The following is a 16,422-nucleotide window of genomic DNA, read 5'->3' as shown; positions in this document are numbered from 1 at the left end:
CCTAGGAATCTATATGAGGCATTTGGATCCAGTGAACCCAATTTGGGGTACCAAACCTGCCATCAACCATTTCCAAAAATTAAAAGCTACGTGCCCAGGACAACAGCCCCTAGCCACTTTCATTAGCTATGGAGCCTGGCTTGCTTTCACATCATGTGCTTTATTACCTTAGGTGGGACAAGTGTTAAAATAAAGGATGTGCATGGTGTTAGTCTGGCTCTCAAGAGAACTTGAATCATTACCTGATAACTTCTTGTACTGCCTTGGGCATGGGAAGCCCAAATCCAGCAGACAGTCCATTTATGTCAATGGAAATTGTGCACTGAACCATTTTGAGGCAATTCAGGTTTTTGTGTTTTGGCAATTCAGTATTCAATCTATAAAATTCCCTGTTTATTATTTATGACCAGTCTCATGGGAAGACTGAGAGGAATATGTATGTTTTGACATGTATTATGCATGCATGTTCTGAACACGCTATGCTGATGAGGACAGAACAGACAAACATCTAGAAAAGTGAAAATAGCCATACTAAACAGGTAATATTTTGCCCTCTTTGCTTATACTGTTTCATCTGCATTCTGCGTTAGAAAGGAGATGTGACAGAGCCAAATCCTGTTTATTTTCTCACGTGCTCATTATGTAGCTGTGTGCAAATATCCAGACTCATGCAATCTAAAATAATGCATTAATGCCCTTGTAAAAATTCAGCTCTTCGACTTTTCTAAGGAGCCTGCTAAAAGAAACAGCTACAGGGTCAATCTCAGGTATAATAGATTTTTCTTTTAGGCTTCAACAATAAAATAGTTGGTGGTCTCTAATGCTACTGCCTTTAAAACATTCCTGGGTTTTATTAGGATAACCCATAAGTCTGGAAAGTCCCACCCTAAGAGCAGCAGCAGCTTTTGTTCAGAGAATACAAGTTTCTTCTTGTACAATGTTGGACTCAAGGGTGTCTGAACCATGAAGGGGTGGCTAAAGGCATAATAGGCAACAGGTTTCAGACTTTTATGAGGGGGGTGAGGGGGAGAAAGGCAGCCCTACATCATGGTGCTAATGTATAACACTACCTTAAACATGAAAGGACTTCATCCAGCTCCTGTTATATGCATGGTCAGATCCTCAACTGGTATAGCATAATGAAGCTCCATTGATCTCCAGGGGGCTGTGCTGATTTACATTCCCAGATCTGGCCATATATCTCCACACCATATGCTGTCCATAAGCAATGAGAGAATGCAGAGATTTCTTCATCAAAAGTTTCTATGAAACCACATACAAATGAGTGTGATTTCTGAAGTGCATGGAACATACCTGCAGAACTAAAAGACAGTTTCTGATACAAAGTCATTTGTTCCACTTCAAATGATCAAGTTGTTCCTTTTCTTTCTAAAATGCCTGAGAGATAGTGCCATGGCTCACTGCTTTTATGAAACTGCATTTCTTCTTGGTTTATTATTGCAGACTGACCTCATGAGCTAACTTTTCAGAGGAGTACATGTGAATTTATTTACATACGTGCCAATTATATTAATAGAAGTTGCAATGACTCATCACTGCACATTGCTAAAAATCCTCCCTCATCTCATCTTCACAGTGAGATTTCTGTTCCACGTGAATTTCCTCAGCTTACCTTGTTAGAAGTTCCAACATCTTTACTCTCTTGGAAAGACAAATTTACTTTCTTTCTAAGACGGCAGACACTCAGCCTGCCATCCCAGTGAACAGACCTGCAGCATCCAGACTTTGTTGCAAGGGCCACTGCAAACTATAATCCTATTTGGGTTTCCAATCCCAATTATCCTGGAAGAGAACAGCTGCTTGCTCTGCTATCTCTTGGCCCTTATTCAGTGATGCTTAAGACCACACATATATATAATCAATAAGAGTATATCATTCAGATTTGTAACTCTTTTGCAGTAGAATAGAATCACAGAGTGGTTTGGATTGGACCTTAGAAACCACCTAGTTCCACCCCGCTCCCACAGAGAGGGACACCTTTTGAAAGACCATGTTGCCCAAAGCCCCATCCAACCTGGCCTTGAACACTGCCAGGGATGAGGCAGCCACAGCTTCTCTGGGCAACCCATTACAGTGTATAGCCACCCTCACAGTGAAGAATTTCTTCCTAATATTGAGTCTAGATCTCCCCTCTTCCAGTTTAGAGCTGTCTGTCCTGGTCCTATCCCTGCATGACTTTGTAAAAAGCCCTTTCCAGATTTCTTGTCAGCCCCTATAGGAATTGGGAGGCTACTCTAAGGTCTCCTTAAAGGCTTCTCTTTCCCAGTACCGTAACATTCGTGCATAAGATCAGGTATATTTCATAAGGCCAGAGCTGTTTGGACTGTCATATACTTCATATAGATAATATTTGTCAATTAATAGTTTTTTTTTCTATCCTTGTTTTGCTCTTTCACATAGCCCCCATATATTTGCTTTTCCCAATCTTCCTGCCTTCCTTTTTCTCAGTCCCACTTAATTTGGCTCCCTGTTCTTTCTTCTTGTGGCCTCACCTTCAAAAAATACATATTGAGCTACAATCAAACTGAACCCGATAACCTTACACTATTTGAGTACATACAAGATTAAGCAAAATGCTTAGTACGTGTAAACACCTTCACATAAGTGGGCAGCATGACTCCAAGTACTTACGGCAGCCTTTACAAGACTTCTTTGCCTTAGCCCAGCACAATTTCCAAAGAGGGCTTTTGAAAATCCCACTGCAATCTAAAGCTCAGAAATAATTCCTAAAGAATACCATGTTTCTTGAAAAATGCTGCTGAAGGTGGTGGTTTATTGGCCAGAATCCAGATAGGGGGTTCTTCTTCATGAGAACTATGAACATGTTCACAATTAAGATGGTCAGTCTGTCCAAGTGAAAGACAGAAATGGAATAGTTGAAGTGATTTGCATAAAGCTCTCGATAGTCATATTTTATATATACACCCATATGGGCAGCTATTTCAGTGCCCTCTTTTTAGTTAACTATCTGCAGGTAACCTTAGAAGGTAAGGGCAGTATTTCTCAAGAGAGTTTTGGTAAGAACTCCTTGATACGAGCTAATAGATGCTAACTGCATGGCATATCACAAATCAGATTTGTTGGTGGCACTGCTGTTTACAGAGCACTTCAGACAGTTTTACTTTATTGTAGAAAGACACAAAAAAAAGTGGTCTCTGCTCCAAAGAACTGGCATTAATGTCAGACCAAAATAACCACCCTTTTCACTTCTATAGTGAGGCAAGGGGCAGATAAGGGTGTGACTTTTTAGCACAAAACTGAAGGAAAGGAAGAGTTGCAATCTAGGACCATGTTGGAGCATAGCCATGGAGCCTGAGAGAGTGTAAGCAATTTCCCCCCAGAGCTCACAGGTCACCTCACAAGACTGAGCTGAGCTAAACTGAACTGAACCCAAGTCTGTTAAGTCCCAAGCCAGTGCTTTAACCATCCTTCAACTTAGGCAGCTTTGCCCAGGTAGCCTCAGAGGTCCAAATCCTGCCCTGAGGTACGTGTAGCCTCATTAACTTACTGTAAGAGCTGTGAGCAGAGCTTAGCCCACAGCATGCAAGATTTATAGACTGAAAATGCCACATACTTTGTTTTTTATTCAGTGAGGGAAAAAAACACTTGAAACGAGCCGAGCAAAATAAATCAAGACTGCATATTTTTCATTCTGCAAACAAGAAAATATATACATGTGAACATAAAAAACACAGGTGCCCAAATACTGCAGTCGCCTCCTAAATCTGCACCAATGGCTACGTTATACCTGTCTTCAGACAGATACATAAATTACTTTTTTGGAGGATGAGGAGGGGAAAATCATCTTAAATAAGCTTGCTTTTTTTTTTTTTTTACCTTTTCCCCTAAGGCCCTGTGACCCTTTCCCTTGAATTAAGTGTGCATAGGTGCCATGCGCTTTGAACATAAACTGCACAACAGTTTATTCTCAACTGGAAAAGGCAAAGCTTTGGTTGTGCTGCATTCCTAGTATTTTTTTGCAGTTTATGGAAAACTCCCATAAACAGAGTACAACACAGTAAGCTTTCTCTGCTAATATGCTGTCTAAACTGCTTAAAATATGAGTTCTCCTTGCCTACTATGTATCATGGCTTAAACTTTTGACCTTGCTTCTTTTCCCTTTGACCACTTCATAGGTTTTGACCCTTTTCAAGTATTTAATACCCAAATGGCATGTCACCATTGCTGCTGGGGATATGAGAACAAGAACTCTTAAAACCTGCCCTTTATTGTGAAGTCGAGAAAACTGAGTGCAACCTAACATTAAAAGTTAGAGAACGTCTTCCGCCTTTACACAGGCTCCAACATACGGCACCTTCCCAGGCTAGGCGACACTGATACATTATAGAAGTGACAGCAGGCTATTCGGTAACACCATCACATACGTGCTAGAAGGGGCAGAGGGTTTGTCATGGAACCATGCAAACACTGGGGCATTGCTAATGCATGCCTTTGATTTCTGTTTATGGCCCCCAAGTTGAGTGATCTGTCTTGTTGGCACCAACCTGACTATTTTTAAATGATGTAGCAGCTGGCTCAACACATACTTCAAAGATTTATGTTCATGTCCCAAAGCCTTCTTCCTGAGAGGGAAACTCTGAAGTAGCTTCTACTAGCTTACCCTATACGCAGATACAGTCTACATACTTTATCCCAGGCCATCATAGCATACATTTTAACTGAAAGAAAGCAGTGAGATATATAAGGGAAAGCAAATATGGAACAACAAAGGCAACAATTAAACATTTGAGTGTTTACAAACCTCGAAGTTCCTGAATTACAAGGCATAATTCTGGAGTTCTCGTGCTGCAGAGTCAAAGAAACTCTTGATAGACATTAAATGCAGGAAATTGGCCCTTCCTATGAAACGAAATATAGAAATGGAGCTAATTCTTGCACTTACAGAAGTACATGGGTAGACACACACTCACATGAACTTAGATCTGCTCATATTTCAGTAACAGAGCAAAGAAGCCACACTGGACACCACTGTGCTCATTATTATAATCAGGTATCAGTTTATGGAGAACATCTAGCAACACCCATGTCTGATGCAGAACCGCAGAATATTTCATCTAAGCTTTTCACATGCTAGCACTAACAATTAATAAAGACACTCTTTTGCAGAGACACTTAATGTGATATTTGGCCTACAAAGACTCTCCATTACAGTCTGAGTGAAATCCTGTGGTTAACAGTCATTCCAGAAGTGGCAAATCAGCCTTGCCTTCACAGAGGTCTAGAATTCCAAAGGTCCATGAGGGAATATTTTTTACTATTGACTAGAAAAATATACATAATTCTTGGCACTATTTCCCCAGCTAACTGAAGGTGGACACTCATATGAACTGGAGATCTGCAAAAGCATTAACAGCATTCATACAAAAATGTGGGAAGCTGCCCCAGCACAATCTATATATTTAGGCCTGTTGTGATGGGACAGGTGCTTCCCAAGCAAGCTTGAGATGTGAATCCCATCGTTAAGAGACCCTTGTTGACGGGGGAAGGGTGGTTTCTACTGCTGTTAACTGTCACAAAGTGTCCTGAGACTATTGCAGCTCTGACACCGTAAGGGAGGACCTCCCAGCCCCAAAAACCTGACAGAAGAGAAACAATGAACCTGTGTATGGATTAGCTTCAATTTTTTATTAATCTCTGTATGTTAAAGGTCAGTTTTAACATGAGGTAATAAAAGGTATCTACCTTTATGTGGAGAGCAAAAACTGATTGAACAAAATCATAACATGACCCCTTCTGTTACTGCACAGCTGAACTTGCAATGATGACTTCAAGAAAACTGCTCGGACCATGATGTAAATTCCTGAGCCCAAGAGAGTTTAAGTGAGACTCAAGTGTGATTTGCAGTCTCTTGTCTCATTTCTAAATCCTCCCAGCAGGTAAGCTTACACAAGGCAGTAAGCTCTCCATTCACTTTACTGCAAGATTTCATCCTACTAAATCTATGCAATGGCAAACTGGCAAGAGCCTACACTGATGAGAAGGAACAAATCTATGGGAATCTCCCGAGGGGAAAGTCTCCTCATCACCACTGAAGCCCATCTTCTCCAAAACCCTAAGCTAGACAAGCTGTGGGACATATAGCCCCTCTTCTCTCTTAGCCTCTGCATGTCATTAACCATGGCAACAGGGTTTAGTATCTTTTTCTCTATCTGAGAACTGAGAGGGGCTGAAAGCAAAGGCGGTCTCTGTGCAAATTGGGGTAGGACACCCTGAATTCAGTAATTCCTTCTGCACGGAGTCCTGCTATGGAGGTAGTTCTGTAACTGTGCCTAATTTTGTTCCTTCAGCTGCCCTCGAGCTGTTTCCTCTGCTGTCTGGCTCATCATCCTAAAATAAATCACTTCTAAAAGAGATGTTTCATTAAAATGTCCAAAATCAACTGGTGTTCAAATGCTTGGATTATGGAAAAATTTTAACAATGTAAAAATTTAAACCACAGGGAACATGCACTAGGAGATTTTTTTCCTCCCTTTCTCAGTTTTATTATAAGGTTGGCATTGAACTCATTTGAACCTTGTGAATTCCTCACCTTAGCAATCTCCAAGATTTCTCAGGCACTTGTGCTGATAATCACTGGTCAGCACTACTGGGTGCTGTGTACCTGAAGAGTAACCAGACACAGCTCTGTTCTCTTCCAGGCTCTTCTCCTGCTCCAGAACATTTCCTTTTACTCACAGGAGGTTTCTGTTAGCAGGACTAACACTGAGAAATTCCTACACACATTAGCCAAGCACTCAGTCTGCCAGTCAGCCATAGCTTTCTCTCTTTCATTAGTGCCTAACTAATCTTTCTTTTCCACAAATGCCCAGATCTGACAGTCCTAATGACTAAGCTTTAGCTTCTAATCATTGACAATATGAGCAAGTAAATCTTTAGTTACTGTTCTTCTCAGACCAGTTTTTGCCAGGCTTTTCCTGAGTTAGAAAGAGAAATGCATCTTCTTTCCTTTCTCAAGAACATTTTTCAGGGGTTTTAAAAGTCATAGAGGGTTCAGGCAGCTTTCTCCTGTTTGTCCCAATGGGCATTTAGCTGCTTTTCAAAAGCCCAAAGACCAGAAGTACACCTAGCCCATCACCCTTACTCAGGGCTGGCCACTTGTGGGGCTGGAGCATGGAACTCCTCAGCTTCAGAGCAAGAGAGTAATTCCATAAAGCCCCCACTGAATACCTACACACACACACATACATTTATCATCTGTATGTCTGTCTCACAGCTTTATTCAGGCCTAAGCAAAAATCCTTCTAATATGTATCAGACACTGTGGCTGTCACCCTTGTGATATTTCAGTGTCTCATTGCCTCTAATGTTTTTAGCTAATATTAGGAAATACTAGCCTTTGAGAACAATAGGAATCTTTCCGTCAGCTCCCTTGGGTTTAAGATCAGGACCTGAATCCCTGGTCTGATTCAAAATCTGTACACTGTTCTCTCTCTTCCCACCCTGATTTTCCGATGTCTGCCCCAATTCCCTGTCTTTTGTGCATCTCTCTGAGGGCTGAATTAGATACATGACTTTTAAATTGCATAAAATATTTTGACATCTTCCAACCTACTCCTAAGTCCTGGGTCAAATTATCTGCGAAGATCTGCTCCCTGGGTCTCACTCGAGTGTTTTCTTGTCCCTAAATGTGCAAAACAATTATGTGAAAAGGAAAAAAACTTAAATTATAATTAAATTATAGCAAAGCTTAGATTTATGATGCTGAGCTTAGGAGCAAAGTTGGGATAAACATTTTGTCAGCACGTAGCAAACCAAATGTGAATAAGGAACTGATATCCGCTCTACATCTTCCTGGTGTTCTTGTATGCATTTTTACTTGTAAGTAAAAGTTTGTAATGATACAGATTTCAGGCACGTATTGAATATGTGCACACCATAATACTGATACATTCATAATGGTCTTCATATGGAAAATTCTAGCAAGTTCAAATGATTCACTATGATTTTGTTTAGGTATTCATGTCTGAACCAGGAACTCTCCCCAGAGGGTCATTTGCTTGTTTGATAAATCCTAAAAGAACACATTTTTACACAAGTATTTTAATACAGGAAATACAAGTCTAGTCGGTATCTTTCCAAATACATGTGTCTGAGTGGGTTTTGATGTGAAATGCTGCTTAATGTCTTTTAAAGTACTATTTAAACAACTTAACATGAGCAACTACCAATCAATGTGTCTCCCATTTTCTAACACTAAAAGACTAACGCTGAATAAATGTATTTTAGAATCACATGTAATGACCAAAACAGAAAAAAAAGAAAAAAGTAGACAAGGAAGAAAAGATAACAGCAATAAGGCATTATTTAAATATACATTACCTCAAAAATCTAAGTGGTCACCCCTAGATTGGCTCTCTAATGGAAAAGAAATAACATGAAATCAGGCAATTACAGACCTTTTGCTGAGGTATGACTCAGCCTGCCGCATTTTGTGAGGGCTGGCAGGAATGGCACTGGGAGTACTGAGCAGTGTCCAGACAGGCCAGAAATGACTGATTTATGACATAAAGAAGGGTGTAGCCAGAGAATAACTTCTAACAAATGCATCTGAAAATGAGCTGTAAAGGAATGATGGATTGATGGTAAAGAGCGTGCCCCCAGGAAATGCTGGTGTTTGAAAGCTCCCATTTAACTCTTGTTTAATTCTGTTTTGAGTGGAACCAGCAGAGGAAGAGGAGACTTTTCCCAGAAACCATATTTTTATATTGTAAAGCATAGGGCAATTCAGACAAAGAGTCCCAAGCATCTCAGCAGAGGAAATGGAAGACAAAGCTGCTTGCCAAACATGCACTAGCAATGTTTGCAGAGTTTTCCTTTCAGAAAAATAAAATCTAAGCCTTTTAGTAGTATGGCTATTCAGAAGTGTTTTTGAACAAGTATCCATATGTGGGGTGGGAAGAGTGGTCTGTAACACTGTAAGCCACATGAGTGGGAGTAGTCACTCAATGTTTTGGATGCTACGTTGTGCACTAAAAATGCTGATCAAAGGCTGGAGAAAATGGCAGATGCTTAAACAGCTTGGACTGCTTCATTCATCAAAACCAAACAAATAGAAGACTGAGAAGTGACTTGGTACATAAGTCTCTCCATCAAAATGCTAAGTACTGAAGGCTGTCTATCCCCAGAAAGTGTGGTGTCCCAGAAGCCCATAGGTGAAAGAAAGTTTTGACTCTTGGAAGGAAATATTGAACAGATAGTTTCAGGGATCCATCCCCCAGGAAAGTGAGAGGCACTCTGTCTCTACACGTTCAGATCTGTGCCTTTTTAGAAAAGAGGTTCCGGCCAAACCCAATTTAGCTTTGTGCCAAACTCAAATTACTGTACTCAAAAGACCGTTACCCTTAGTAACTGGATCACTCCTTGCTAAACAAGACTAGATAATCTAATGGTCCTCTCTGACCCTGAATTATCTTAGACTTTAAGTCTTTATCTACCCACTTCAGTGACTGTGGATACAAATGGTAATGTTAAATGAACATGCCTATTGAGATTTGTATTAGCATATGATTGCTGGGTTGGAAAAGCCTCAATCGAGTTTGAGGGAGCACTTAAATGTATATTAAAGTCCCATGAATCCGCCAGGACCTAATCTCATGCCATAATGTGCATTCCTGTAGCACACTGTAGAGGGTAAATATAGCCATGTAAAGTGAAATACGTAATGCTTGATAACATAGCATCCATGTTTTCTACTTTCCCAGTGTTCTTAGTGTATACACTTGTTATTTTAAGACCTTTCTTCCTAAGTACAGGCAGTTCCAAAATAAGAAAGAAAAAAAGTATGGTATAATGGTGTTGATGTTAATTGCAGTACATGTGGGATAGATTACACTGTGTTTTATTACAATTGCTCAGCATTTGTCATTGCAATGTCCTGATTTTGATTTCTTATAATTTATGAAAATGCAATTGCATGCACTGGGATTTCTCATATAATCCAGTAACCTCAGGTTGAATCTTCAGGAATTTTTTAAATTATTTATTTACTCAAAGGAGTTGTGTCATACAAAAAAATAGGGTTGGGAGAAACTTACTGTTTTATCTATGCTAAAATTATTCTAGTGCCATTTATACGAATAGCTGTTGTGCTGCTTACTACCTCTTGAGTGAATAACTTGAGAGCTGGTAAGTTGTTGGAAGGTGACTTTTGCCATGCATATGAAAACATCCCCATACAGCCCAGACAAGAAGTTTCTGGAAAATTCACAGTTTCCACATGCTCAAAAAACACTTTTCATACATCTGTTAAAAAAAAAACCACCACAAAAAAACTTTTTACTCAGCATGTTCAATGACCTTATAGTTCCCAGAGCAGCTCAGACTGGATTGGGGCCTCCCCACAGGGCAGCTATAGATGCCTGTGAGACTCAGAACGGTTGTCTCTTTGTCATTTGGGTATGAGGACATGGGCACTGAGAACAGGTCCTTGTCTCTTCTGTGGCCTCTCCCCTGGTGTTCAACCAGCATGAAGTAGACAGTAGCCTTATTCGAATGGAGAGGGGATGAAAGCTGCTCCAGGCAAGGGCAGACGAAAGAGAGATGTGTGGGTTAATTTTGCTAAAAGGATATGCGTGAGTAATTAGACTGTAAAGAGCAGTAGGGCTGAATAAAAATTGCACAAGCAGTCCCAGTTTGGGTAGTTCCTGAGTTTTCTGGACCCCATTTTGCATCTACAATGTGGTTCCTCCTCTTCATCTTTGTATGAGATTTAGAATACTTCAGCACAACTAGTACGCAGTAATGAGCAGTCCCAAAGGAGTGTCATTCTGCTACCCCAGCATACAGCTCACTCTCCTTGGCAGACAAACAGCAGACCTCGTTCCCACTTGCGTGTGCCTTTATGGCTTTCTCCCCTTTTTTCTTCACATTACCTTCAGTCTGTGTCCCTGTACATTCCACGGGTATTTTACAACCTTTCTTACACAGCTTGTGTGTCTGAGTAGTCCCGTCCCAAATCAGTCCTTCTGTCTCCTCAATGTCTTCTCTCATTTTGCTTACCGTTCTCTTACTCTCTAGATCTTTTTTCTTGTATTTCCAGGTTTTATTTCCTCTGGCAGTGTTTTCTCTAGTTCCTACCTCCTGATTCCCTAATGCATTAATCTCTTCTGGTTTTATCCATTCTCCCCTTGAAACCACTAAATTTCTTGCATCCATAACATCCTCTGGTAGGGATTTCCACAGCTGTTACCACTGTGTGAAGAAACACTTCCTGTTGGTTTTAACCTGGCTCTTCCCAGCTGCATGTCATGCCCACTAGTTCTTGTACTGGAAAAGACATGAGCTATTGATCTCTGATCAACCTCTTCTTACTATTTGTGGTGATGTAGACCTCTGTCATACCACCATTCCCAATCTATCTCTTCCAGATCAAATAATTTCTCATATGGAAGTCATTCCAAACCTTTGGTCATCCTTTTCACCCTTTTTTGAACCTTTTCCAGCTTACTATATCCTTTTCTTCAAACGAGGGGATAGAACAACACACATTATTTGAGGTGTGGGTGAACCATAGCTGTAGAGAGTGATGAAGTGATTTTTGCTTTGCTTTCCATTCCTTTCCTAATCATTCCTAACATTTGATTTGCTTTTTTTTTTCTGGTGGCTTCTGAGCCCTGAGCTGATGTTTTCATTCAAGGTTCACTTCTTGGTGGTAATAGTCAGCTCAGAACCCATCATTTATAATGAATCTAGGATTGCTTTTCCCCACATGCATCACTTTATGTTTATATACACTGAATTTCATCTGTCATTTTATTGCCCAGTCACTCAGCCTCATAAGGACCTTCTGCAATCCTTCACCCTTCACAATCCTCACTGTTAAAAACCAACAGGAAGCCTGTGGCTCCTTTTTCTCAGGAAAGGTTAGCAGGGTCTGAGCAATGCAGAGAGTTAAAGTTGTCTGTTGCTGAGCTGCTCTTACACTTTTTTCCAGGACAAGCTGGGCACTCTCAGGGAGCCCAGGCAAGAGCCTGCAGGCAAGCAAGAAGGCTACCTAACACTCCTACACCACTACACTGCAGTCTTCGCCTAAGCAGGGTTTGAAAGCATGGGTATCTGAGCATGGAGAGGAGCAAGGCTTACCCTGTACAGCTGCACATTGCTTGGGAGTTAGACTGGCTATGGTACAGCCACACGTCTGCGAATGTCAGCTCATAAAAGGAAAAAAAAGAAATCCCCTTTGGTTTAAAGTTTGCCCCCTCTGTGCCCCCCTTTTCTTCCCCCCTCTCTGCTTCAAAAGAAAGACAGGTTTGAGTCTGACTCTGAAGCACCCTCCACTACAGTATGTGCCATTTACTTTAGTAAGGCTGATTAAGTCATGCATTTACAAGTAGACCTTCCATCAGAGCTAATTTAAAGCAGATGTTCTGGGTTCCACAGCCAGGGAGGCATCAATCTGAGAATTGCAAGGGTCTCTGTAAGAGCACTGTTTTTACTGCACTTTATAGTGCACTGGGAGGAGGTTAATTGGTGTAAAAGTTTAATTTCAAATAAGGAGCCCCTTTTAAAGTTGCATATATGCATATACTTTTTATGGAGCGTTATATTACAAAGTCAAAGTGGGGGAGAAAAATCATCCAAAAACATTTCAGGATCAAAGACACCCAACCTGTCAAATGCTAAGATATTTTTATGAGGAAATAGGACTCACATTTTCTCCAGAAGACGCAGGGAGAAGTAAGGAGTGGAAAAATATTTAACTAGATTCCATGGTATATTAGAAAAAGGAGGGAAAAAAACCCATCCATGCCAATATGCTGGTTTCAGAACCTTCTGGCTTGGCTTCTGCTGCTGAAAATATTGGCAAGAAAATGCTCTGTGCCGGGATTATTTATTAGAATAGCAATAGATTTGTACAGTTTAACAATAGAAGGAGGATTCAGAATCATCCATTTGCTCCGTGTTGTAACTTTCAACTACTTTTGTTTTTTATTTGTGAGCCAGAATAACTAAACTTATCCCTTGAAATTATCATCAGTACTGGCTTAACATAATTTTGTTATTTAATTATATTGCCTATGAAGGGGTTATGGCCTGTTTCTTACACTAAAAACTGCAGAGGCTACTCCCAGATGGGAGACCAGTTTTCTTATGAATCTTAAGTCAGTTAGATTTACATTTTATACTTCTTAGAAGTTATCACATTTTTGCATTTAATAAAGATAACAACAAAAGAAACAGTATTTACCTCAAAATTCAGTCTAGATTTGCCGATAATACAGACTATGGCATTATTCAGCTCCAGAAAGGCTCTCCCCCACTCCTTCCTGATGGAAAATGTCATTAAATTTTTCTGCTCTTCCTGCCTTGAATTACAGGAGCAACTATGGACCTTGGCCAAACTTGCTTAGCACTTTCCAAACCATGGCCTTGACAAAGCGCCTTCAAGTCTACCAGGATAAGACAGATAAAGACAGGCCTAGAATTGCTTTTTGTAAATGAAATGAGTGATTTATTTAAGACTGTAGGAGAGCTATGCCTGGAAACTTCATACATGCTTCTTAAATCCCATAGCCTAGAGCCCCAGCCACAGCAGGTTCAGTTTCTGTTCTTGATAAAGACTTCTCATCAAACAGCAGCAAAACATGACAGCAAAGCTCTCATCTGTTACTTCTGCTTTCCCATCTGTTCAATGCACAGAGCCATTTCAGGCTTGTATGTCTGAGGGAGGTTTTTGTAGGTTTCAATGTAGAGGATCATTTCAAACTCACTGTGCTGTAACCTACAGATTGAGCTCACTTAAGTCTTGTGCCCTATCTCATGCTCCTCTTCTTCTTGGCAAGGACTGTATTTCAGGCATCTGTAGTGTTGTGCAAGAGCAAGACCCCCATGGTGATGTTCAGGCTCATGTTTGAATCTACTACATGGGATCCACATCACTTTAGCCAAAATGTTCATTGTGTTCCTCACCTCTGTCCATGTGTCCATAAGTGTCATCGTTCATACTGGGAGTGCACTGATCTCTGTGGAGCTCAGTAAAAAGGAATGTAAGCACCTGAGAAGAGGAAGGAAGGAGTTTACTTTGGAGAATTCCCAACAGGAGCTGAACACTGGGGAAGCTGGAGGTGCAGACAGACAGTACATTTCCCAGACAGCAGAACAGTGCAGGTGTTGTAACTGCACTGGCTGAATGGACACTTTTATCATGGCAATGTGGTGAAGGGGTTGGCAGGATTTTATTGTTTATGAAAAAACCCTTTCCCCAAAATTAAGAGTAGCTGGATAGAAGAACTAAATCCTCAAAGCTCTCATGACAGGGCAGGGCACACAAAGCCCATCACTAAATATGCTCTTTCAAAAGGTAACTCAAAAAGGTATTGACATGATCAGTGGAGTTCCTGTGCAAGGTTTGCACTTATTCTTTATAGTCTAGTTTAGTGGTACACAGAGACCTGAGTAGGCTTTGTGCCCAAGGAAGAAAATTACCCATCATGGGATATGGAACTAACAACCTCAGAATGTATTGGAGCCAAAAACAGGCAGAGCACACTGGGCCAAAGGCACCCTGACTGGAAATCCCTCAATTTGAGAAGTCTACAACACACATGACTTTGAACAAATGCACTTTGAATTTGGAATAGATGCCAAGTAGTAACCATTCCCATGTGAAAACAGCTAATACATCTCCTGGAGACCAGTATGTTCCAGTGAAGTGCATGAACTTAAGGATTTTTTATTTTCCAGGTGAATAATGCAAGAATAAATTAAAAGCAGGAAATCCTGATAAGTGCTGCAAGGATGTCCATGCTCCAAAAACATCTATCCCCATCTTCTCTGGCTCCTCTAGCAACACCTTCTTCCTCATTAATCTTACTTTCAAAGTTTTTCAAAGAAACATGCTGCTGCCAAGCCTGGTATCTGCAGCCAGGCAAAGTTTTTTATACTACGGCCACTTAAAATATGTATTGTAGCTTTGTTAAATACAGGAAGACTGCCCAAAAAGCAATTCCTGCTGAGTTTACACAAAACAGTGAGGTCCGGGTTCTTTATCTTTGTTTTGTCTTTAAAATTCATCTCTGAATATATTGCTTCCAAATTCCACATGGTAATTTTAAACCAAACTGAAAAGTCTACAAACTGTGAGGTCTTACAGCTAGCAAATACTGAAATCTGGGGTCAGCTTTTCCAAAAAGGCTTCTGTAGCACTTAAGAGTGCTTCTGACTTTAACAGGGCCTTTTGTTTTAGCCTTCACTGATATCAGTAGGTCCCTAGTGACTTGGGGTCTCTCTGCCTCAGGTTGTTGACTTGATGTTGTAGGCTTAAGGCCCTGGACTTGCAGTTCTCCAAGTGTCTCTTTTCCCAGGTAAAATACAAATACTTACCAAGACCTTTGAGAGATCTTGCATTTACATCTAAATCCAAACTTGAGATCCCCAAACTCCCGTTCAAAACCTTCGTACCCTGCAAGTGCCTAGGATTTTTAGTGCTCACCAGCAAAGTTCCCTGGACACTTACATTCATGCTCAGATCAGGTGTCACCCCCTCCTTCCAGATGCTGTTAGACATTACCAGCATCACCAAAGGAACACAGTCTGGACTGGGAATGGTAGACAGAGGAAGTTGCTTCTCTGAAAGCAGGTTTAGGGACCTAATTATGAAATCAGAGGAGAGATTACTGCTGCAACTTCATTTCAGGTTCTCTTGTTAATCAGTCAATGCAACTTTCCATCTTCACAAACTCCTTGTGCTATACAACCCATTTGTGGGTGCATGTGTTTCCTCATGAATTGTCAGGGAAGAAACCATTAATTAATACCATGTTGATAAAGACCAAAGCCAGTAATTACTCTGTTAAATACCTTTGATATGGAATTATTCTGCAGAGGGTATAGTTGGGGGTGAGCTGGTACTATGACTTTCCCAAAAGCACAGAAACCAAAGGATGGGTCTAAGCCAGATGTACTCTTCTTTATACTGCAGTGAAGGCTCCAAGTTGCCAAGAGTTCATAAGATCTGTCCAGATGGAAGAATTCTCAACTGGGGTGAAAGATGATGTCCTGTGACAGCTTTCAGCCATGACATTCACTGCTCATTAGAGACAATATGCATTTTATCCTAATTTTCAGCTGCTCAAATGTTCACAGGGGACTGAAAACATCTGAACTGCTCGTATCTAAGCCAAAACTTAAGGATCTGAATGCAAGAGTAGGACTGACCCTGGAGGTCTAACATGATCATTTCCATCAGCTACATCTTTTTCCTTTCCTCATGTACCTATTACTTGTCTCTAACATCAGTGGGGAACTGCTTGCTTAGAAATACCAGTACGGGTAGGACTTCACAGACAGTGACATAATTCTTGTATCACTCAACTTTTATAGTGAAACATGTTAAATAGTTAGAAATGCCACCATGCTACAGATGTGTTTTCACCATTATTT

The sequence above is a fragment of the Melopsittacus undulatus genome, chromosome 4 (assembly GCF_012275295.1).
Source record: "Melopsittacus undulatus isolate bMelUnd1 chromosome 4, bMelUnd1.mat.Z, whole genome shotgun sequence".
Classification (NCBI taxonomy): Eukaryota; Metazoa; Chordata; class Aves; order Psittaciformes; family Psittaculidae; genus Melopsittacus; species Melopsittacus undulatus.
The sequence above is the reverse complement of the archived record's forward strand: the minus strand, read 5'-3'. Positions refer to the sequence as shown.